This window comes from Zosterops lateralis (genome assembly GCF_965231275.1).
Source record: "Zosterops lateralis genome assembly, chromosome: Z".
Classification (NCBI taxonomy): Eukaryota; Metazoa; Chordata; class Aves; order Passeriformes; family Zosteropidae; genus Zosterops; species Zosterops lateralis.
The window spans coordinates 41,553,875-41,578,050 of record NC_139800.1 but is presented as its reverse complement, the minus strand read 5'-3'; the positions used below and the strand labels follow the sequence as shown (position 1 = coordinate 41,578,050).

Genomic DNA, 24,176 nt, shown 5'->3' with positions numbered 1-24,176 from the left:
CTTACACTAGTAAAGAGGTCAAAAGCATGCTGTCTTGTTTTCATTTGGGAGCTCACTTAACATGCCTTTTTCACAACCAACCAACCAAACGAACAAGCAACACCTGCAAAAAAAAAAAAAAAAAAAAAAAACACCCAAAAAACTGAAAGCACTCCTTTTAGAAAAAAGGAAATGCTTCAGTTTGAACTATTGTCATCACAAGGGCAAATTAATCTGTGACAGCTAGCAACATGAAGACCTGACAAGTATAAATCCTGGTTCTGTATTCCATGTTTTGCAAGCTGTTTAAAATACTAAAAAGGAGATACAGAAAATACAAAAAAGCCAAAACGCCCGGGTTTTACCTACACAATGCTTATCCTGACATAACTAGTACAGCTCTTTTTAATGTGATTGTCCAGTTGACCTCTTATACCGAATTATGTCCTGAAATGAAAGAAAAGGCCCTAGTTCATTCTGCCAAGTGTAATACAGTATTCCATCTCTGCCAGCACTTTGGTGCATCAACCTCCCCCCACCCAACACGAGAAAAAGATACGCACATTCCAATCAAGCCTCTCTCAGCGGGGCTCACCCAGTTCCCCCCTCCTTCCCTCCCTTCCTCCCTCGCCCCAGGCCTTGCCAGGTTCCCAAATCACCTCTGATTTTAGGTTTCATGTTGTTGTTAACAGCAAAACGAAAGGAGAAAGCTTCCAAAGCGAGGATTCTTACCCTTGAAATCCCGCCATGCGCGCAAATAAGGAGGGTGAATTGGTTTTCCTCTTTTTCTTTTTTTTTTTTTTTTTTTTTTTTTTTTTGGGGGGGGGGGAGGGTGGAGGTTCTTTTTTTCTTTCTTTCTTTCTTTTTTTTTTTTTTTTGGTTTTTGTTGGTTTGGGGTTTTTTTTGATGGGCGATGAAGGGGGAGGGGGAAGAAACAAAAGCCTATACGGAGGAGCGGCTAAGCAGCAGAGACTGAGGGAGAAGGCGGAGACCCTGGCGGAGGAGCAGGGCGAGCGTCAGCCATGTTGTGTGTGTGTGTGTTGGTCCAGTATTTACAAACCTGCAGCTGCAGCAGCGCTTGGAGCCTGGGAGAGAGAGGGGAACGCGGGGAGGGAGAGGGAAGGGAGGAGGGGAAAGCGGCACAGCAGACAAAGGACGGCAGCAGCGCAGAGCGAGCGGGGAGCGCACATCCCGCGCCGGCGCTGCCTCCCGCGGCCCCGGCTCCCCCGCCGCCCTCACGCCCCCCTAGTCCCGCTTTCCCGCCTCCACCTCCCCCGGGAAAGGCTTATCCGCCAGCGGCCCCTCGGCGGGCCCCAGCCCGCACACAATAGCTCCGCAGCGGGGAAAGGGGGAGGGCACCGCTCCACTGTAGATGGATGCGGCGCGGGGCCGTACCGGGGGAGGGCGGCAGAGCCCCGGAGCCCGGAAGGGCGGGGGGGTTGCCAAGCAGCCGGGGAGCTTGCGGGGGAAGAGAGAGCAGAGACGACACCTCCAGAACGGAGCCCCCGCGGCCCCGATGCCGCCCGCGGCTTCCGGGTGGGGAGGGCGGGGGATCGGCGAAGTGGAGCCCCGAGGGAGGCGAGGCGCGGCCGGGCCGGGCGCGCCGCTCCCCCCACAGCGACTCCCTCCGGCTCTGCCCGGTACTGGGCCAGGCCAGGCCAAGGGCGGCGCGACGGGCTGCGCTCCCCCCGTCCCCTCCCTCGCCCCGGTCGCTCACCTGCCGGCGGGCCGGGCGCCCGGGGGTGCCAGGGCTGCCGCTCAGCCCCTCCCGGCCGGGCCGCTCAGCTCCTCTGCGGCGGCGGCAGCAGCGGCGGCGGGCACGGCCGCTCTCCTCGTCTCGCTTGTCCCCCTCCGCCGCCGCTGCTGCCTCCAGCTCGCCTCTGCCACATTTGGATCCCCCTCTCCCTACGCGAGCTCCGCTGCCAGGATAGAGGCCTCCTCACCTTCCTGCCAAATAGTGAGCCGCCCGCATCGCGCCGTTCAAAACACAGGGCCGGGGCCCGCCCTCCTCCCCCGTGCTGCCCCCCCTGCCGGAGCGCAGGCGCACTGCGCCGCCCCGACTGCGGCGGGCGCGGGAGAGCCCCACCCGCTCCGTCACGGGCCGGCGGCGCGGCCTCTCTGCTCCCGGGGCACGGCGTGTCCCCGGCGTGTCCCCAGCGTGTCCCCGGCCTGCCCCGGGTCACCCTCAGCCCTCCGTGTGTGCGGGGAGTCACCGAACCAGCTCTGAATGTCCTGTGCTGGGAGGGACCCACGAGGATCGTCGAATCCAGCTCCCAGCCCCGCACAGGACGTCCCCAGGCCTCATGTGCCTCAGAACCTTGTCCAGGCGCTCTTTGAATTCTGCCCGGTTTGCTATTGAAGAAGGTCGAGAGTGTAGTGCAGATGCCAGAAGGCCGACTAGCACTTCACCTTAACAGGGAAGGCATTTGTAAAGAATACAAACAAACAACTGCATTTTATGTGAAATTATCTTCTCATTTCAAGAGAGGCAACATTACTGGGAGAAAGAAGCAGCAGTTCCTTTAAAACTTACAAGAGTTCCCTGAAAACATGTTGATCTGTGTAATAAGAAGATGAAAAAAGGTGGGGAAATCTTCAAAAATCAGTGCTGAACAAAACCAGTAGTTACAAATTCTTACCCTCTCTTGAAGGGCTGCCCTACCTGCCCCGGGAGGCTGAGACTGAACTTGAGGGAGCAGCAGTGGAAAACCTGCAAGTAACCAAGACTTGTTCAGCCATTGACAGACCATAAGTAGGGGTAGTCTTTTCAACTGTTAGCATTAGATGCCAGGACATCTAGGAGAAAAGTTTCTTAGTCCAAAAGAGGAGTATTTTCTAATTTATGAAGTGTGCATGATCTAGATGGAGTGGGACATAAGGAGGAAATTTGGTAAGCTATACCAGAAATTTTCAGATAAAACTGTGTCTAAGGCATTAATTAGAGGGGAAAAAATAAAATCATATGGAAATGTATTGATGAAAATATGATACAGTGTCATCAAATCCCAGTCTGTCACTTTGGTAAATCATTAATGCACAGACCTCTAAGATTCACCCATACTATCATACTGACAGCAAAATGGGGAACATCAGTAAGATTGTTACTTTCTGACAAATTTGTTTAATAGTGGAAGCAGGTCTGCCATTAGAATAGCTGATCTGCCATAACAAATCAAACTGGTACCTTTTTCTGAAGCAAGGCTTGGCAAGAAATTAAGTGAGCTTGGTGAAGGGAAGATTTGGTTCAAAGAATGGGCATTCGGGATTTCTTAGTTCAACAATAGCAAGTACATAGGGTAGTATCCAAATTTGTAAGTCATAAGTCATTTGTATGTGAGAAATAAAACCTTAAAATACGTGTTCTTGGCTAAAGTTGTGATCGTTAGAAGTTACTATTCCAAGTGTACTAGGTTAAAGACTTGTTCATTTGTATCCCTTTACCCCCCCCCCCCCATCCTTTATCGTTACTGTTCCAAGTTTACTTGTTAAATATTGTTGAATAAGTTCATTTGTGTATCTTTACCCCTATCCCTCATCCCCCACTCCCTACCAGCATCCATTTTGTAACTGTATCCTTCCCATGGGACACTGCCTCTGCTGCTCCTGGCAGACCCCTAATGGCGAGGACACCAGCTGACATGCAAATCAGAGAACTCCAATGGGCCACAGTGCCCAGAGGAAGTGGAGTGGACACCTAAAAACCCCTAGAGCCAGTTTGAGCCATTGCCCAGACTGGCTCCAAACCACACCAGTGAGCAGGGAAAACATCAGATTACTTGCTGGGGCTCCTTGGCTCGTCGCCATGAGTTAAACAGAACTCAACCAGCATGATACCCCTGGACTAAGAGCCTCTGGAGCAGCAGAGGTCTTCCTGGTGACTCTGGCGAGGTGAGAAGACCCAGGTCTGCCGTATCGGGATGCCGAGAGACAGAACTGACTGCCTCCTCCTCCTCCTTGTTGTCTTGGGAGCACCGGTGGTGTGCACCAGGCCCAATCCCCCGGCTGTTCTTTTAATAAAAGCTGAAATCACTCTGGGGCTAGTCTCCTGGCCTATTTATAACACTCACAGATCACATAATTCATGAATTCCATGCCTGTGACAGAAAATAAAATACAAGTATGTGAAGGTACAGACATACATATCTTTGCTTAAAATTCTTATTGGCAGAAGAGGAGAAGAATCACATTCTTAGTTTTTCCATTGTTGTTTTCACAGCTCTTAATTTCTTCAAAGAAACTGTGTCCCCAGTAATACCTATGATAGAAGAGTCCTGAGATTCTGAGAGATTATTCATTTGCAATTTAAAGAAAGAAATTTCTGAGAGAAAGAGAGTGAGAAACAATGAAGGTGAGGACAAAGATTGGTAAAGATGAGGATACAGGTTAATAATGCTGTATCATCTAAGTTGGGTTGTAAAATCCTTAACCAGCTTTGCATAAAGCTGAGATATTACAAGAGAGTTGTTGACATAATCAATCATTGCTTAAATTTTCCTGTAATTAAAATAGACCTAGAGTCATAGAATGGTGTGGCTTGGAAGGGACCTTCAAAAGTCATGCAGTCCAATGCCCCTGCAATGGGCAGGGACCTCTTCAACTAGATCAGGTTGCTCAGAGCAGCATGCAATCTGACCTTGAGTGTTTCCAGGGATCAGGAATCTATCACCTCTCTGGACAACCTGTGCCAGTGTTTTACCACCTCATTGTAAAGAATTGCTTCCTAAATCCCCATTCATTTAGTGCATAATCATTGCCCCTTGTTCCGCTGTTACAGATACTGCTAAAAGGTTTGTCCCTGTCTTTCTTAGAACTTTTGCTTAATACTGAAAGTCCCCAGTATGGCCTCCCTAGCTCCTTCTCTTCCTCAGGCTTCCCTAGCACCTTCTCTTCCTCAGGCTGAGACGTCCAAAATCTTTCAGCCTTGCTTCATAGAAGAGGTTCTTCGTCCCTTTGATCATTTCTGTGTCCCTCCTCTGGATTCACCTCAACAGATCAATGTCTTTCCTGTGCTGGGACCCCAGAGCTGGGTGCTGGATTCCAGCTGGGGTCTCACCAGAGCAGAGCAGAGCAGAGAACAGAAGGGCAGAATCCCTTCCCTCCCCTGCTGCTCTGGATGCAGCCCAGGACACATTTGGCTTTCTGGGCTGGATCATGTCCAGCCTCTCACCCACCAATATCCCCAAGTCCTTCTCCCTGGGGCTGCTCTCCATCTGTTCATTCCCCAGCCTGGATTGATATTAAGGGTTGCCCCAACCCAGGTGTAGCATCTGGAACTTGGTAATGTTAAACCTCATTATATTCACATGGGCCCACTTGTTGAGCTTGTTCAGGTCCTTAAGGATGGTTTCTTATCCCTTAATTGTGTCAGTTGCACCATTCAGCTTCACGTTGTTTGCAAATAATGCTGAGGGTGCACTTGATCTCACTGTCTGTGACACTGATGAAGACACTAAATAGGACTTGTCCCTCTGCAGGTCCTTGAGGGTCACAAGTTGTAACCAATCTCCCATCTGGACACTGATCTGCTGAACACTATTCTCTGGATGTGAGCACCCAACCAATTCTGCATCTACTGAACAGTCCACCCATCAAATCATGCAGACTGTTCAGAGACAATACCAAGACCTGAATATATGGTGTGGGGCATATTCCACCATGGAAGGATATTAAGTAACAGCTTTGCAGTGGTGCCTGAAGTGTTATTTTTCTAAAAGGATTAATGGTACTAGAATGTATTTGTTCTTTTGAGCTTCATTGACTGTATGTAGGAGGATGCTCTGCCCAAGTGGGGTTAAAGCAGGTCAAACCTTATCCTATTTGTAAAAGTTATCAGTGATAGATAGATAAGGGGTTTATACTGCTTTTGGTTTAGAAGAATGCTGAAACCAGCCTGAGTCTTTAATCCCAAAACTAAGCGTTCTAAGGATGTGAAAAACAGTGTTCTGACAGCAATTGACATTGTTGAAGAGGCTGCAGACAAAGATCCTGATAAAGAAACCAGCAAGTGATTACACTGTAATCGATTTGAAGGTGCTGAGCTAAAGGCTGATGAGCTGACACAGCTGGCCTAGAAACACTCAGTGACTTTATATTGTGAAAGCCCAGTCCCTCTTCCTACAGCAGGGACTTGAAACACACTCCTTCTAGGAATGCATGTGGAAATTCCTCCCTTGAGTGATGATGGCCCTCAGGGTTACTATGCCCATGGTCATTGGTATGTATAAGTAAGAGCAATCTGCATTTAATAATTATTAAGCTAGCTTCAAAATTATCGATTTAACAAATAGTAGTTACAGTTCTGACTGAAGTCTTTTAGTGTAATCACTATCATCAATTAAAATAACTGATTTATTTTCTTCATATAAATGTATTTGTTTTGCCATCCTCAATCCTCAATCTTTATATGACAGTCATATAGATGTTCAGTCACACCTATGCAGTCCTTTAGATATCATTGTGGATTAATTCTGTGACTAGGATTGGATCCAGCCACACCTAGACTTCTCTCTGAGAAGGAGTTCAGAAAGCAAGGGGGTCTTTTCTAAACCATCTGTCAGAGTGGGAAAATCTCTCTGTTAAACTTGGTCTGAAGCTTCCATTCAGACCACAGCGTACAAGAATCAATTTCGGACTTCCTACACTTTGTCAGTTCAGATGTTTCTAAGTACCCAGAAAGCCAGACCAAAACATCCAATGCCAATAACTCTAGTTACCATGCCCACCCAGAAGCCTTCACATTGTACCACAGGGCTTGTTTCTCAGTTCACAGGCCACGGAACATAAATGGGATGTAGCTGCTTTTTGGATGAAATAATGTTTGAGTCCGTTGAGGTCTTGTTCCTGAAGTCACCAGACCACATGTGAAGTCAACAAAGTAATTTCTGCTGTCTCAGGAGCAAGAATTGCTTTCAGTACTACACACACTGCTTACATTGTAATTTTGTTATGCTGTTGGAGGGGGGAGAAGCAATTTAAAAGGAAAACTGTAACTGCTGTTAATCCTGAGCTGTGTCAAGGTGGTTGTAGTTGCTTTCTTTTCTTGGGAACAATGGGAGAGCTACTACCTTGGAAAACTCTCATAGAAAAGGATCCTTACTGCTACCAACCCATTCCTTTCTCCACCATCTGAGGTGTCATGATGCCCTGAGGCATAGGAGATCACTTGATTGAGAAGCTCTTGAAACTGACAGCCCATCAAGGCCATTTGTTCTGTCTTTTGAAGTGCTAAGAGCTCTTGCCTGACTGTGGGCAGGGCAGTGCAGATTGAATTGTGTAACCCTTGCAGCTTTAGATCTGACTTTCTGCTTCAACTAGGCTGAAACTGTAGATTCCTTGGCCCAAGCTTGGAGCTCTTGAGTCCATTCAGGTTTTCTGAGGAAGTGTTGATGGCCATGTCTGTACAGAGAAGCCCAAGATTGTGTGGCTACTTGACAACTAATTAGCATTAGCTAGGCAAAGTGTTTGTCACCAATAGAGGCCCTCCGATGCTGACAAAAGCAAACCCAAATACTGCATTTTGTACTAAATAATCTTCCTTATGGAAGACACACAACAGTATTTCTTCAAATGCAGGAGGAATAGTTCCTTCAGAAGTACTCCTTTAAAATTGTCTCCTTCTTGTTATCTATGAACCAAGGAAACAAAAAAGAGGATAGGGGAACATTTCAAAATTCCCTGCTAAAAAAAAGCACAGATTGCAAGTTCTTTACACAGTCCTGGTGGCCTTGGTGAACTGTTGTTTGTGCTCCTAGCGTTTTGGTTCCATTAGGCTGGAAAGCCGTCCATTGGAGCTTGGCATGTATAACATGACATAATGTGACTTTTTTTGCTACAACATAAGATAAAGAAACTTTAATCCCTAGATACCCATAAAACGCTAATAGTTTGGCTTTCTTAAGAGTACCTTAAGAGTTATGAAGAGTCCAATTTGAGGCCATCATATTGCAAACTCAAAAAGCAGCTTAATCCAGTTATTGGTACTATAAAGTGTTGTACAAAAACTTCTTTAAATTTTTTAATGCTCTAAATGCTGCTTAGTTTCTCTGGGAACAGAATGGCTGAAAATTCCCACAAGCTTTGGATGCTATTGGGATGTGCTGGGTAGGAACCAGGTTCCCTCCAGTTCCAGAAACATTTTCTTTTCCAACATTCTCCTAGCCTATGAGGAATCACCTTTAAGTCCTGAAGAAACAAATTGACTAATGACTTGATGATAGAATCAAGAACTCTTGGAATCCAAGTGGGAAAACCTTTGCATGTTGTGAATTTGAAGGAGAAATGACATCTTGCTGAGCCTGATTTTCAATCCATATCTAAATACTGGGATCAGTCAGCCTGTTCTTCTAATTTTCTTTAGGGGACTTAAGGGGACTTAATTGCTGTATTAAAGGGTAGCTTTAATTGACTCTCTTCTAAATCTGTCTGTTCCAAGCAAGTTGTTATAGAGCTGATACAGAAGTTATTTAAAATTAAAGGAAACAGAGGCCTCCTAGTGTGTGTACTGAATGACATAGTTGCAACATATGTGTAATATCACATCTACAGGAACCAAATACTCATCTTCTAACAATTTAAGTAAAACAACAATAAAGTTCAAATATTGGTGCTTTTTATTAAAACTGGTGGGTTTTTAAAATTAATCTGTGTATATATCAGAACATGGTGAATAAACTCAGCCTAAAGAGATTCTCCAGTTACTAGAAAACTGAAGCTCAGGATCTATCAGAGGTTTCTATCATGTGCTAACAGAGAGAGTGACTTCTGATCAATGTGTTTTATTTCTAGGACTGACTTATAATGAATCTGCTTAGAACTGAAACACATATAAAAAGTGAAAAACAAGAAATATTTAAAATAAACTAAATCAGAACTTCAGTTTGAAGCAAAATCCAAAAACTAACTGAAATTTTCAAGGTTTGATAGGGAAGTTTTGTAGCTAAATTAATCGTTTTTCTTATAGCTTAGTTTCAATTCATGATTGCATTTTTCTTGCTATTAACAAAAGTCTTAATTTTTACTGGTATATCGTCTTGGTTTCAAAAGACAGGTGTCTGCCAGGGAGAGCCGGAGTCTCCATTGGAATGGAGAATGTAACCCCTCCTCCTCCTTCTGAATTATCATAATTTTGAAATTTAGGGGCTTTCAAGCAAAGATATGGGAAGAAAAATAAAAGTTCTTTACTAGGAATATTAAAACTAAAAATGTAGTAGTACAAAAAAGCAAACAAACAAAAAAAAAAGAAAAAACACTGACAGAGTTAGAAATACAACCTGACACCCTGTTGGTCAGGGTGTTGGGAGCAGTCCAATCTATTCCTCCTGGAGTGACAGATGTGGTTCTGTTGGAGCAGAGATGATCATGTAGAAGGATTCACTGAACTCTGAAGGTCCACTGATGGTGAGATGGGTCCAGTCTTCCTCTGGGAATCCAGTGGAAATACAGGCTGTCCTGGTGTTCTGAATCACAGGTTTTATGCAGGTAAGAATGTTTGGCTTCTCTCGCTGGGTGGAGCATCTCACAATGCGATGATGTAATGTTTTCAGTCATGCAGTGAGCTTAGTGGCCCATTAACATAAGATATCCCCCTGTAGGGAGGATGGGTCATGGAAGAGATAAAGAAGACTGCCCCACCTGGTGTTAACAGCTGGCCCATTAACAGAAAACACTGCCCCCTCCCCCCTGGAGTTATGAGGAATGGGTCATAGAAGAGATAAAGAAAAACACCTCCCCAGCTGGTTTCACAGATGGCAATAGAATACGTACTTTTGGTTACATCCTGCATTGCAACCCAAGACATTATTAGTTCCATCGCTTTTATAAGTGAATGATCTATTACTAATTACCAAGGAATGATAAACTACTGAAGGGGAAAGATGTAATAAATGTGCTCAGAGAGAAGAATCACGGATATTAACCCAACATTCTTTTAAAACAGATAAATATTTCTGTGACATGAGATGAGACCCTGCTTCACAGACTTGCTTTGGTCACAGCAAGTGAGCACACAAATGGATCATACTACTATTGCAGAAATTTAAATCCTTCTCCTCCCACTGTCGTATCTTCCCTCCTCACCTTAACACACCTATATTCAGAATAAGTAGATGTCAGCCTTTTGCAGGACAAAGCATAGCATGTTTTTCTATATAATTTCCATATAGGTAGAAGAAATAAATCCCCGTGACAGAAAAGGAAGATACTTACTCCAAAATACACCTTTTCTTCACTATTTCCATTATATGGGCTTTGAAACATGAAAAGTTTGATGAACAACTACTTTGAAAATATATGACAATCATTTCCATTCTGTTAATTTTTGTTTTAAAGAAGGTACGCAAGCACTTGAGATACATGTAGTCTCTGTGTAATGTTCTTTAAAGCTTTCCAGGGGAATCAAACAATAATATTGAAAAAGTATACAGCAGGAAGAAAAAGAAAGAAAGCCACTTTGACAAATCTTGGAAGAAAAGGCATGTCATCCCAACTTATTAGTGGCTTTCAAGGAAGATAGGAAGACTGTTCTTTCAAAGAGCTAGTACTGAAAGGAGAAGAAAAATTATGAAATACTGATCTATTTTTAAGAAAGGCAAATGTATTTCTATGCAGGATAGAAAATACAATGTAAATAATCTTGTGTGATTTTCCTCCCAGTAGTGTTGGATTAATTAGGACTTAAAAGGTATTTTCAAGTAGCATTATGAACATAAGATCTCAATTTTTTGTAGTATTTACATGTACTTTGTATTTATTACTTTTATTTGTTCATTCCCTTTTTATGTGTACTATCTTAATTACTTTTTTTAAAATTTATTATTATTATTTTTTGCTTTAATTATCGCCATGTCACTTCCAGGTCAGATGTGTTTGCTAATTCTTATGCATGGGTTGTATAAAAATGAAAGTAGACTTTACTCTGTTCTGTATTGATACTGAAGATGGAGTCTGTATAAAACTTGGTAGGATGAATGTTTTAGTGATATCAGCTGTGATGGTCTAGGGATACAAATTATTCTGTTTTTTATAGTGATACTTATCCAGTAAGCTTTGAGTAGGATGATGAACATGAAAAGAAATAACAACCTGTGTATTACTCAGTGCACTTAAACTCAGACATGACACATCCGCCTTCATAAAACCTACAACCATCTAAAACATATGCTTGCATAAAAGCCTCAATTACTTTATACTCAACTGCACTTGCAACAGGACTTGAAAAGAAATTAACAAAGTAAGAGTAATACAAGGAAAAAGTAGTTCACAAGGCTCAGCATGGTAAGAAAAATTCAAGGAAAACCTATGTAGGATTAGTACAATATGAAGTGGTAACTCAAACAGTTATTTTATGCCACTCTTCTATGAAAATTCCATAAGAATTCATAAAATATATTTAAAGCAGGAACTTCATTTCCCCATGGCCCTGTGAGACTCACTGGGGTCAGGCTTCCTGGAGACCATACAGCAAATGGAACTGAATTGCACCAGAACAATGGATAGAAGATCTACCCACAGAACTTTGCAGTTATTACAATAGGTACCTTCCAGCAGGGAAATATCAAAATATAATAATTTGGTATATGTGCTTAGCCAAATGTGATCCGCTCCATTGCATTCGTCATGTGTCTTCATGGAAACAATGTACTGTTGTGCTGAACAAGCACTGCTCATCAGCACTGAACCAGCTGATAAAGGATGGAGACATGCATTTAGTATTAGTAGTATTTTCACAAAATAACTGTCCTTTTTGTCTTAATATTTTTCTCCTGGAGAGAATAAAAAAATTACCTTCTAAACCACACTTGGGAACAAATATTCATACAAGGAGACTAAAAGTTCCTAACTGTATTTAATAAAAAAATTGGATTTCGACATAGTATCATAGAATTATTTTGGTTGGAAAAGACCCCTAGGATCAGTTCTAGCCACTTAGCACAGCCAAGTCCACCATTAACTATGTCTCTCTGTGTTACACCTACATATCTTCTAAATGCATCTAGTGATTAGTGACTCTACCACTTCCAGAGCCTGACAACCCTTTTAGTGAAGAAATTGTTCCTAATATGTTTCTCTCTATATATGTAATCTAAAATTTCACTCCAAATACTCCCTACTAGCACTTACTTTCTTCTATCACTTGCTATTTTTTGCTAGACTCTTGGTGCAGAGCATCGTTTTTTTTCTCTAATATTTTTTGTATAATTCAGTTAAATTTAGTATAAATGTTCTTAGCATGATATGTGAATTTTTTTTTTTTGATTACTCAAAAGATCTTAATCTGATTTGATTTCTCCCACAATTTTCTCTTGCACTGGTAGATGCAGCAAAAGAAATTTGTATTTGAGCACCTGTTAGTAGTACCATGAATGAACATTCTTGTGGCCACAAGTGCCTAGATAAAAATTCTTAAAGATTTCCTGTGGTTCTTGTGCCAGACTTAACCAAACTATGGCATATACTGATTGTTAATATAATGAAATTTTGTAGTCTACAGTCTAAAAATAATTGTTCTCAATCTGTTTATATTTAATAATATTATTGGAGAAGTCGGCCTGAGCATTCTTCCATTTTCTGGAGCTAACGTGTAGCAGTCAGACTGTATGTATTTCTAGTACACAGTTAATAGGAGAAGTAAGATAATTTTGTAAATCTTGTGAAGATTTAATGGAGCTTATTAATTTATAGATCTTCTCAGCACCTTCATTTTAAATATTTTCCTTCCTTCTTAACTCAAAAAGAAACCATCAAAACATAACATGTGGGTTAATTCCAGAACGCAGATAGTTAATGATCACCAAAATCTCAAAGTGATAGTATTTAGTGATCATTATAATTGCAGAACAGTTTTTGTTTTATTTTTTGTTTGTTTGTTTTGTTTGTTTGCTTGTTTGTTTTCCTGTGGCTTACCTGTGCCTTTTAAACGTCTTGAATATTTCCATGTACTGTATACATTAAAAATGAAAATTCACATGAACATCTCACAAGTAAGTAGATCTCTCCAAAATGCATTTCCTCTCAGCATATTCCACAAATATGAATTTTTGGAATATGCTGAGCAGTGACTTACAAGATTTCACTGTGTTGTTTCAGATCCAACATATGAATTTGTGATCTGGGAACATATCTCTTGATACCAGAGTTGATTAGTTTACTGTTTATACTATTTTCTACATCCTACTGAATCTATAATACAGATGGTTACAAAGCAATCCATTGTGCTTCAAACAAACACAAAGCATTGTCATTCAAATATTTAATTGTGGAAAACATATTCTTGTCTAACCAGAGTTAGATTTTCACCTTATTTTTTTAAGGTTCTGTTTTAGCTCTCATTCACAGTGATAAAAATAGATACAATATGAAATCATACAATCATTGAAAAAATAAATAATATGCCACAGAAATTAAATCGATATTAAAAAGTGCAAGAAAGTTACTTCAAACTGTTCTGGCTTGAAGTGTTAATTAATAGAGTGCATCTGAAATAAGCTAGCCAGCTTACCAGCAAAGATCCTGCAGAAAGAAAATTGTTCAAAAAATACTGAAGTAAAGTTTTCCTGGTTTTGATCTGGAGTGGATTTCCGTTCATTAAGAAAGAAAAACAAATTATAAGCTCCTGTTGTTTAGGAGGAATTCATCCTAACAGCTCTTGCTATTAGAATGTTCAGAGTTAACTCCCAAAAAAGCTTATCATTCAATGAAGTCTTAACTGCTTGCAGAAATCATCAATTTTTGCAACAGAACAGTATCTGAATATCTTGAGGATTAAGACGTGAATGTTATGTACTGTAGCAGGATTGAGGAAGGAGATCCTTGAAACTTGTTTAGCTGTGTTTCCAGAGAATCCAAAGATACCATTTTTGTTCACATAGGGAGAAAATAAATCTTTGTTACTTGTGCAGGTAACCTATGAATCAGAGAAAACAAATAACATGGATTGTCCAATAGCAGCATCAACATGCATCCTGTCCAGGAGATGGGGGTGCAAGCTGGGGATTTAGATTGCAGCTACATCTGTGTCAGTAGTGGGGCTGAAGTGATTGCTACCTCTGTCTTCGTGCTCACTGACAGACAACACAGACACTACAGAGAATGGAAATTTTCTGTTTCCCTTGCAGGTAAAGCTAAAGAGAGCTTAAAGACTAACTGGCAAAATAGATAAAAGGAATTAAAAAGTCGACACACAGGTGCTAAACATAGTTGTAACCAGTGGATAAACAGATCTTGAGGAATATAGTGGTTTTTCTGACCTTGCCCTTTGCATCATCATCTGAATCCAGTAAAGACACTTGGCAGCACACTAAGTGGCACCTGATGCCTGACAGATGACACAGCTCACGGACACACACTTCTTGAGTGCACTTGTGAGTGCATGAATATGACGGTGTGGGTGAATTGATTTTATTGTAAAATAAACAAACAGTTTCTTGTTATAAGGTCTCATCTTGACCTTTGCTCCCAGGGTTGCAATATTATTTCAAATATACAGATCTATGTAGGAAAGGGAATGTTGAAAAAGGAAAGAATATAAGAGGAAATGAGACTGCAAATAAATAAACTGAAGGCTCTTATGAGAACGTCTGTTACTTCACTTGGTTGGAACACAGGTCCCTTAAGGCTCCTCCATTAAGTCTGAATTGCAGTGAAAGTGTAGATGAAACACAAATGCATGTTCTAGCATGATCATTAATTAAACTTGTCTAACCAACAGTGATATTGTATAAAATGGGGGTGCTGAATGAACATGAAAGGGATGTTGAGGTTAAAGCCTCTCATTTCACCAGAGACAGAGGCAGATCCCATAATCTATCTCTAAGATACCTATTTATTTAGATAAGGCCTGTGATGAGCTGTCAGATTATTTATGCTAGTGTATGCCATTGCAGTGTAATCACCTTCTTGAAAATTTTTTTTGGCTGTTCATAATGGAATGGAAAAATGGAAGAACAGTTACATATTGAAGAGTCACTTTTGGCAGGTGAGGTAAATTCAACATGATTTACAGGGAACCTGTTGTTTTCCTTCACAAGCGGGGTCTTTTTTTGCTGTATGTATATGCTTTGTTTATGTGATATCTAAACTTGTGCTTGTAAGCAGTTTCTTCAAGGTGATTGGGTGTGTTGTAGTTTTAACCACCCAAACACTTCTCAGAGGTACACAGCAAAAGGACAAGAGACAGCAGTTATAAATTAGAGCAATGAAAATTTTGACTCATTATAAACAACTTGTTTTTGGTGAAGGGATCAGACCCTAGAATGAGCTGCCCAGAAACTGTGGAATTTCCATCTTCAGAGATTTTCAGAACTGGACAAGTCCCTGAGCAGCCCTGTCAAAGTCTGAAGTTAGCTCTGCTTTGAGTACTTCAGAGGTCCCTTCCCACATAATTTTGTCTATTAATATGTTAAGAATTCCTCTACTATCCTTTTGAGAAAATTCTAGTTATTTAATGTTTCCATTCTGCTTCAGGGCTGAGCATCTTTCTTTGTGGAGGCAATTCTGAGCTTTCTCAAACAGCTTCGAAAACTGCTCATTTAAATGCTTGACACAGAAACATTATGTTCCTATGAATAAGAAATTCAGGAAAGCGTCACCCTACAATTTTCTAATAAAGTCAAAACAGTAGTAATATTAAGAAAGAAAAAGATGTAAAAAGACAGGAAAACAGATATTGTTCAGATATATTTCATATAATTAAACTGGTGCCTCCCATAAATTCAAATAAGATGTAACTTTTGCTCTGTAGACATCTATTTCTTTCTTCTGCATCCTTTTAGGAAAGTGTTCACACCAGCAGACTCTAGGAGCAAGCAGCAGGAGGCATTAAACTATAGGCAACCACATTAGTTGAAGAGAAAATATGTCTTCATTTCTGTACCAACTCATTAATTGTAAGTGTGGGAACCAGTTTCATCCTTGTGCTCTGAGATGCATGAAACCAAGGGCTTGGGTTCACCTCAACTGATCAAGGAGCATGAGGTACAGAGGAAAATAAGAAGTAATGCAAGTAATTATACAGACATTTTTAAAGGTATAGTGCTAATGCAGTTAATTTGCATATGTTAAGTAATTATTTTCTTACTGGTACCATATAATTTCAAGTTACTGCACAAGCTTATTGAAGACACAACATCTAAATTAGAGTTTGTAATTATTTGTGAATTTCATCCAGAACCTGTATTAACACTTACAGAATATGAAGAATTATGTTTTATTCAGATCCTTGACTTCAAAAGCGTTATAATCCTGTGATAAACAGGTTTTAGTAAATGCACAAAGTCAGACAATTCTCTTGCAGGCCTGAATAATTTCAGATTTTCGTTATGTACCTGTTGCCATCAGTGCAGAAAGGTTTGAATGTTTTTAAGTGCTAGATGCTGTAGCACTATTCTATAGTTCTAGATGCTGTAGCTTTGTTTATTTGTGTGTTGTTTTCTTTTCCTGCTATTACCAGATTACTCTTGGGAAAATGAAAAGGAAATCCATTGTGACTTGCACTAAGTGGATTTATCCATAATGTAAGAAGCTGAAGTTATTTGGCAAATATTAATTCAAGATTTGTTTTAAGAAAGCATGGATAATGGGCAGGTTTAAAACGTTATTGAAGTGATTTCAGGTGAAAAATTTCAAAAATCTTGTCTCTGTCCAATTCAAATTCATATTATCCGATGATCAAGGGTGGGTTCACTACCATTAATCTAATTATGAGATACTATGAAATTTGTTGATTGTTCATTTCCCAGTTAGAGAGTCACATTATGAATATTGTATATTTGTGCATCAGAAAAAAAAAATTAGAATTTCTTTCTTTATAATATCTTAAGCTAACTTTAAAAAATATTTGCAATTTTTAACTGTTTCTTGGACATAGAGAGAGATGAGACCTGTAGCAGTTTAAGAAAGCTACTCTACATGAACAAGATTTTACCAGAAACATTTTTTGAGGACTTTTGAGGAACAGTGTGTAAATAAAGATTCATTAACAGCCAAGAAAACATATGAAAGTCACATATAACAGCAACAGACAGTCTCTTGCTGCATACAATATGAAATAAATATATAAATTCAATACTGAAAAATGTGCTATTGGGGTTGGGAATTTATCTTGGAATCTCTTCCAGTCTGAATTATTCTATAATTCTGTGACTGTCAGTCAGCCTATTGGGGAGGTAATTTCACTGGGTATACTTAAATTGCAATAATACATTTTAGAGAAAACTTGGGGCACTTGCAGATGAATACCTCTGAAGAATATAGTTTAATGACAGAGAAATTTCATCCCAATATCTTTTATCTGCATATTATTTACATACAAGTACCTAATCTTTAATATGTATGTGAACATTATTAATAGCAAATTAATAATCTGTGTGAGGTAAAGTTTTTTTTTTATTTATTTTTTGCTTTTAAGCTATCTTCTGACTCCTGCTTTCAGAAAATCATAGCTTTTTTCTCAGATATTCTCTGAGTGTCTTCTGGTCCTCTTACTTCCAGATAGCCTAGAAAAGACAAACTATGGCTATACAATATAAAGCTGAACTTCTCAGCACATTGGAAATAGATATATTATCTAGCATGAACAGATACATTTATTAGTATATAATATTTGTATCATAGCTATGTAATTTACATGTATGTAACTAATATATTAATACACATGCAATAAGCTCAGGTGACAGTAGGTAGTCTATGCATTCTAGAAGTTACACTTGTAGCAGGAGAGGTTCAAAAAGATGGAGTGATGGGTCCTGCCCTTGGGTCACAACAACTGCAGGCAGTGATACTGGCTGGGGTCAGAGTGGCTGGAATCAGGTCAGTGGAAAAGGCCCTGGGGGTGCTGGTTGACAGCCCTGAACATAAACCAACTGTGGCCAAGAAGGCCAAGGGCATCCTGGCCTGTACCAGCAGCAGTGTGCCCAGCAGGACCAGGGCAGTGATTGTCCCCCTGAACTTGGCACTGTTGAGGCCATGCCTTGAATCTTGTGTTCGGTTCTGGGCCCCTCAATCCAGGAAAAACACTGAGGTGCTGGAATGTGTCCAGGGAAGGGCAATGGACCTGGTGAAGGGTCTGGAGCACAAGTCCTCTGAGGGCAGCTGAGGGAGCTGGGGTGTTTATGCTGAAGTAAAGGAGGCTCAAGGGTGATTCTGCTCTCTGAAAGGAGGGTGTAGTTAAGTGAGGTTGGTCTCTTCTGCCAGGTAACAAGTAACAAAACAGGAGGAAATGGTTTCAAGCTGTGCCAGGGGATGTTTAGATTGGATATTAGGAAAAATTTCTTTGTTGAAAGAGTTATCGAGCACTGGTACAGGCTGCTCAGGAAAATGGTTGAGTCACAATCTCTGGAGGTAATTTAAAAGACAGGTAGATGTGGCAGTGAAAGACGTGCTTTTGTTAGTGTCACACTGATGGTTGAAATCAATGATCTTAAAGATCTTTTCCAACCTAAATGATTCTATAATTCTAAATTATAGATGAGAGATTGTATCTTTGGTAACAGCTTTAAAAACAAAATCTTCAAATACACCTCTATCTCCTAAACTTACCTGAATTTACATATAATTTGTAATCTATACTAGGTAGTAAATAGGATACTTCATGAATTAATATAGTATCCAATCCCTTCCCATTGAAGCAGAATCAAAGCTTCATCTTGCAATTTTTTTTTAATAAGTATTAAAAATTGTTGGCATGAGACAGCATCATTATTTGTGTTGCATAAGAGTACTCACTGCAAACACATCCTTATAATCTCATTGTTTCCCAGAGCAAATTGAGGCAGAAGTGTCTGGCCAGATTTACTGGATTTTCACCCCAGTGGTAAGATGTACTAATTCCATGGCTTACACACTGAACCTTTACACCCTTTTCAAACTAATGTAAGTTTTTTATCAATGTGTCTTTTAATAATTAATAATTTTCAATCTACAAACTGAGTAATGTGGCCAACAAATTCATATGTTGCAAGAAAGTAATCTTAACCCTGGAACAGAAGTAAGATTCTCTTATAGTTGTATTAATGAAAACAATTGTGTCAGTTCACGGTTATTTTTTGCACCTCTTTTTTAAAAGTAAAATAAATGTAGAGAGAACTGTAGAGTCTTGCACTGTTGTTGAATTATGGAGAGTTAATTGCTTGAATTAATCATTAAGACTCAAGTAAGGAACAGCCTATCTATAATGTGGAGAGATCTGAGAAGTTTAGTTTATTTGAAAAACAAGGTCTCAATACTGCTACTTGATTCCATTTTTGTATTCAGCAGTTATTTGATGATAACATGATAAAGACCAGTTACAGTTTCAGTAAATTATTCAGTAAATATGCAGTGAGAAGGACTGGAGAAGTGTTTGGATTCAACTCATACTTCATTTTCTTAGGAAGTGTCTAAAGGTGTGGAAAATGCTTACACAATGATGAAAGTTTATGACCAGTGAAATCGCCCAACTTTTACACTTAGATATCGGTAAACTCAATAAATCTGACAGGTCTACAGGCTGTCACTTTGCTAGGCAGTCAAAAATTATTCTGAACTTGAAAGAAGATAAAAAAACAAGTGGGAAATATCCTATTCACATCTTTCATTCTCAGAAGATGCTTCAAGACTGGTTCAAATTAAGCCGAAGCAATGCTCTTGCCAACTGGTCCTGCCTTTTTTTACCCTTTTGATTTGCACTGATTAGTCTGTGTTGGGTCTAGTGACAGTGAAGTTGTGTGGTGAGTGAGAGCTGACTTTTCACTGAAAACATATCTGTACAAAATACAAAATGGGATTTTTTATTTGGATCAGCATACTGGGAAGGGTGGGGATGAGATAAGAAAAATAAATGATTGGACTGCTCCTTCTGACAGCAGCTGTGTATCTGGTTCATTTCACTCAAAACTGCCTGAAAAGAAGGAAAAGAAGATCTTTTCAGTCAATATTTTGAATAAATATACATTCACCAATGTGTCTTTTATTACAGTATGCTGTATTTAAGGAAAAAAGTCATACTTGTATCCCAGAGCAAATATTTGTAAGAGCCTGTAGTGCTGCAAAAAACCATGTAAGTGACTTGACCTAATTAAGATTGGTCCATACTGGGGTAAGAAGCCTAAGAGATGACTCAAGATGGTGAAAAATGAGACTTGTTTTTCTTTGATTGGATTAGCCTGTTTATCTGTAAAGAATTGTAAATTAGGTCTTAGACATTTAACCTAATTGTGAAGACTGATAGGCACAATTTGCAAATATTTGCTCCAAGACATAGTCATCTCTACTTAGGTGCAAGTACATCTGTTTTGGAAATAATGGACCATCTTATTGTGGAGCTCACTAGCGCTTTTCAATGTCATACATAGTAAGATCGAAAACTGTATCTAAAATATAGTTGCTTTGGACAAGATTCTAAAAAATTACACATTTCTGAAAACAAAAATACCTTTGATGTTTCCTACTGTTGCACTAGGAAAAACATAATATAAAGGAAAAGTACACAATTTAAAAATATTTATTTACTTGGGTATTTGACTTACCTAGTGCATCAATCCAGCATGATCTAATCTAATCTAAATGCTATTACAATTTTGTAATTATACTTAAGTCAACATACACATATTTCAAAAACAGTAAACTGAAAACCCACATACCAAATTACCTGGTCTCACATTAAGGGCACGAGAATTCAGCAGAAAATGAGACCCCTTGTGTTCCAGCTGGCTTTCAGAAATCAGATGGCCTGGATGTGGCCTGATTATAAACAGTTTAGCTAGCACTGTAGGTCCTGTCGAGTTCAAAAGAAGAATTTGAAGCATAGGTGCAGTTTACCAGTCCATCATTATAGGTCTGGTTGCACTCAAAAAGTGATGTGCACAATCCAGATTCACAGTAATGAGGTTTATTGAAGCAATAGAAGGGCATGTTCAGTGATAAATGCACTAAAAATACTGAGTGTTAATGTGTGTCATCAGAAACTATTGTAAGAGATATTCTAATAGTGGGGCATGTATGCATATATATATAATTATGTATATATATATTAATATTCTCGCATGTGCTACAATGCAGGAGAGGAGAAAGAGCAGAGAAATACCCTATCAATAGATGCTGAGCAGGCAGAGGTATTTTTCTCCTGCAGTGATGTTTTCCTTCTCCAGAGGTTTGTCCCTTTCTTCATGTGTTGTCCTCATTGCAGCCTTTTCTGCCCTGAAGCCCACCTTTTGTACTATAAATTTTGGCCCATCCCAAGGGGATGGAACAATCACATGTTATGGGATTTGATGGCTTTGGTCATACTTGCATTGCACAACACATGGTCTTCATTTGCATCCCAAAGAATGCTTAAGTTAATCTGTAATGGGGCTTAATGAGAGTCTCAGTTATTTTTAGTCAGGACTTATAGTTGACAGAAGAGGTAGAGAATAAACACTTTGGTCCCCCTCCACATCCTGAGACTGCAGTAAAGGCTGCCTGACCTTCTTCAGAGTGTCTTTTGCTCATCTCATTTTTATTTTATTTTTTTTTTTCCTGGTGAAGAGAGTGTAACAATTGGCTGGTACAGGGGTACAGTATTTTTCTGTGCCTCATTGAAGCAACATTAGGAGGTAGTCTCCACTCCAGACATCATTCTGTTGAAGCTTTGCTTGAGCCATATGCAAGATAAACAAATGGCCCAGCTCGTGTTTTCCTCAACCATCCTCATCAATTCTTCGCCTGTCTTAAAAAAAAAACTGTACATTTTTGACTGTTTACCACACCTGGGAACAGATTTTATAACCACACCAGAAATCTATCAAGATAGCAGGAATTTCATTTACTGAAGAACTCATGTTTATACATTGTCTGTTCAAAATAATTAGTGCTAAAAGTGAATTATTCAAAAACTTGCGAATAAATTCAGTTATATTGAATTACTACCATTCTACTTTGAAACCTGTCAGGACTGCTTCTGGTGTGTAATTACTTTAATGACCCAGAAAATAAATACCAGTTCAGGTGATGTGATAAGTGAAGTATCAAATATCTTTCTCCTTTATCCTAATGGAACTGTGCTGTATTCAGAATGGTACAATATTTTTTTTGTACTAATTAGCATTACGAGTTACAAATACAATGCATTTATACTTTTCCAAGTACTGCAGAAAAAGGATAAATGGGATCAAGTGGTAACACATTGTAATTTGTCTTGTATGACTGCCAGAGGCCCTCTCTGCTGCTCCCTCATTCCTCCTCAACAAGACAGCAGAAGGACATAAGATGGAAAAGTTCATTGTCTGAGATAAAGGCAGTTTAACCAGAAAAGAAAAAGCTGCACGTGGAAATGGAGCAAAAAAGAGGAATTATTCTCTACTTCCCATTGTCAGGCAGATGTCGGCCCATTGGCTTGGAAGCTAGGCCTCAACTTATATAGGGCTGCTCCAAAAGACTAGCAACATAACACCTCTGCTTCTTCTTTTCCACAGTTTTATGGCTGAGTGATACGGGGTATGTTTTCCATCAAGACCACTCAAAAGACTGTTGCCTCTTGAAATTCTTGCCCTGCTGCAGCCTACCCTTCTTTGGTGGTAGTTGAAGGCTGTTGGAGAGACAACCTTGACGCTGTTCAAGCACTTCTAAGCAGCAGACAAAACCAGTGTGTTTTCAACACTGGTCTAACCACAAATGCAAAGCTTAGCACTGTAAAGGCTGCTCCAAGAAAAACAGCTCCATCTCAGCCAGACATTGTACATACATACTCTTCCTTTCTCTTCTGTCTTATATTTTAAGTATCTATATAGATGAAATTTGATTTGAAATATTTTATTCAGTGTATATAATTTTGTGTAGTATATTTGAGAAATTATGTGTTTTGAATAAACACTATTTACAGATGTGCAAACTTTTGGAGTTACTGAGAAATGTGTGACGTCAAAAGTAAGATGAAAAGCCCAGCTTTATCAAATAAGTTACATTCAGAAGTATAGGCCACCCAGAAGTCTCAGCTTCACAGTCTCCCTTCCAGCTGCAGGGACAATTTGTCTCAAATAAGACTATTTGCCATGTGATTTTATTCTGCATAGGATATGTTTGTGTCAGCAAGTTACTTACGTATCAGTATTGAGAAATGAACTTTGCAGTAAAATTTGAATTTATTAAAAGGACTGACAGAAAAAATTATAAACAAATGTTATAATTTCTAGTGTCAGACAATAAGATGTCCATGAAACCCTAACTGATTCTGTGAACACAGTATTCTGTTAGTCAAGCCTAAACCTTGTCATTCTTTTCCTCCACTGTTATGGCAGACTTCCCCTCCTACATTATTATAATGTATTCACCTTTCCATGAAAGTGGTTACCTACCTCTGAAGATTAATTTACAAAATTCAGCTATTTATATTGCACATTCTGTGCCACCTTCTGCTTTTCCTGTCAGAGTCAAATATGTTGTAAACCAAAGTTTTGCTTTATTCCATTTCCACCACTTGAGAAACAAGGTACAAAATCTAGCAAAAGCTATGAACATAGCTAAGTGCAGCTTAGAGTGATGGACACATTTGTGTTTTAATGCTTGAGTAGATATATGAATGCAATTTCCTGCTTGAATGGTCTTACATAGGGCTGACAGGGAAGAAACAGTGTCACTGTGGAAGAAACAAATGAGAAATCAAGACGTAATTTACTTATATTGCAACAGATAAGGTATTATTTGAGGAGTATTAAAAAACTTGGATGTAGGTAAGCCCTGAAATAACTTAAGTGGATGGTGGAATCACATAAACAGCGAAGAAGATTACAAAAGAAAAATGTGTCTGCCAAAAACAAGCTAGGTACAGCATAATGTTTTTTCCCAGAGTTTCTACAGTTCAGTGAAAAACATTTGGAAAAATAGAGAAAAAAAATTAATGTTGTAACACAACACAATAGTGATGCAAGTGATTTAGACTGCCAACAAACTGTTACTGCAGTGTATTTTAGACCGTTCTGAAATGGTATGAATGAAGTAGTAAAGGGTAGCTCCAGGGAGACCAGGATGATTTCCACTTTAGGTGGTTGTCAAGCAGATTTCCACTGTTAGCCATTGAAGAGAACTTTTGTGAGCCTCCCTGTTACTGAAATTTTCAGAGGCTTTTGTTTGTCTAACTCTTTGACTGCCTTCACCATGATTCACTCAAAAATATCTACAGGTGTTACAGCTTGACAACAAAAGTATTGATGAGAACTTCATGGTGAAGCTTTTTGAGCGAGCTTTATTTT

General features: G+C 39.6%; 1 protein-coding gene across 5 annotated transcripts in view; it reads right to left on the bottom strand.

The window, feature by feature from the left end:
• The window catches only part of SPIN1 (spindlin 1), a 59,225-nt gene extending 57,218 nt beyond the window's left edge, over positions 1 to 2,007 (bottom strand). Inside the window, exon 1 of one of the 5 annotated variants that reach the window (XM_083884546.1) lies at positions 1,923 to 2,007. The gene's annotated coding sequence lies outside the window, so the exon portion shown is untranslated. Of the gene's footprint in view, positions 1 to 5; positions 21 to 711; positions 1,115 to 1,374; positions 1,395 to 1,696; positions 1,719 to 1,922 lie in introns of those variants that run through there. The other 4 variants (XM_083884547.1, XM_083884550.1, XM_083884549.1 and 1 more) reach the window with 4 other exon arrangements.
• Between the last annotated feature and the right edge of the window lie 22,169 nt (positions 2,008 to 24,176).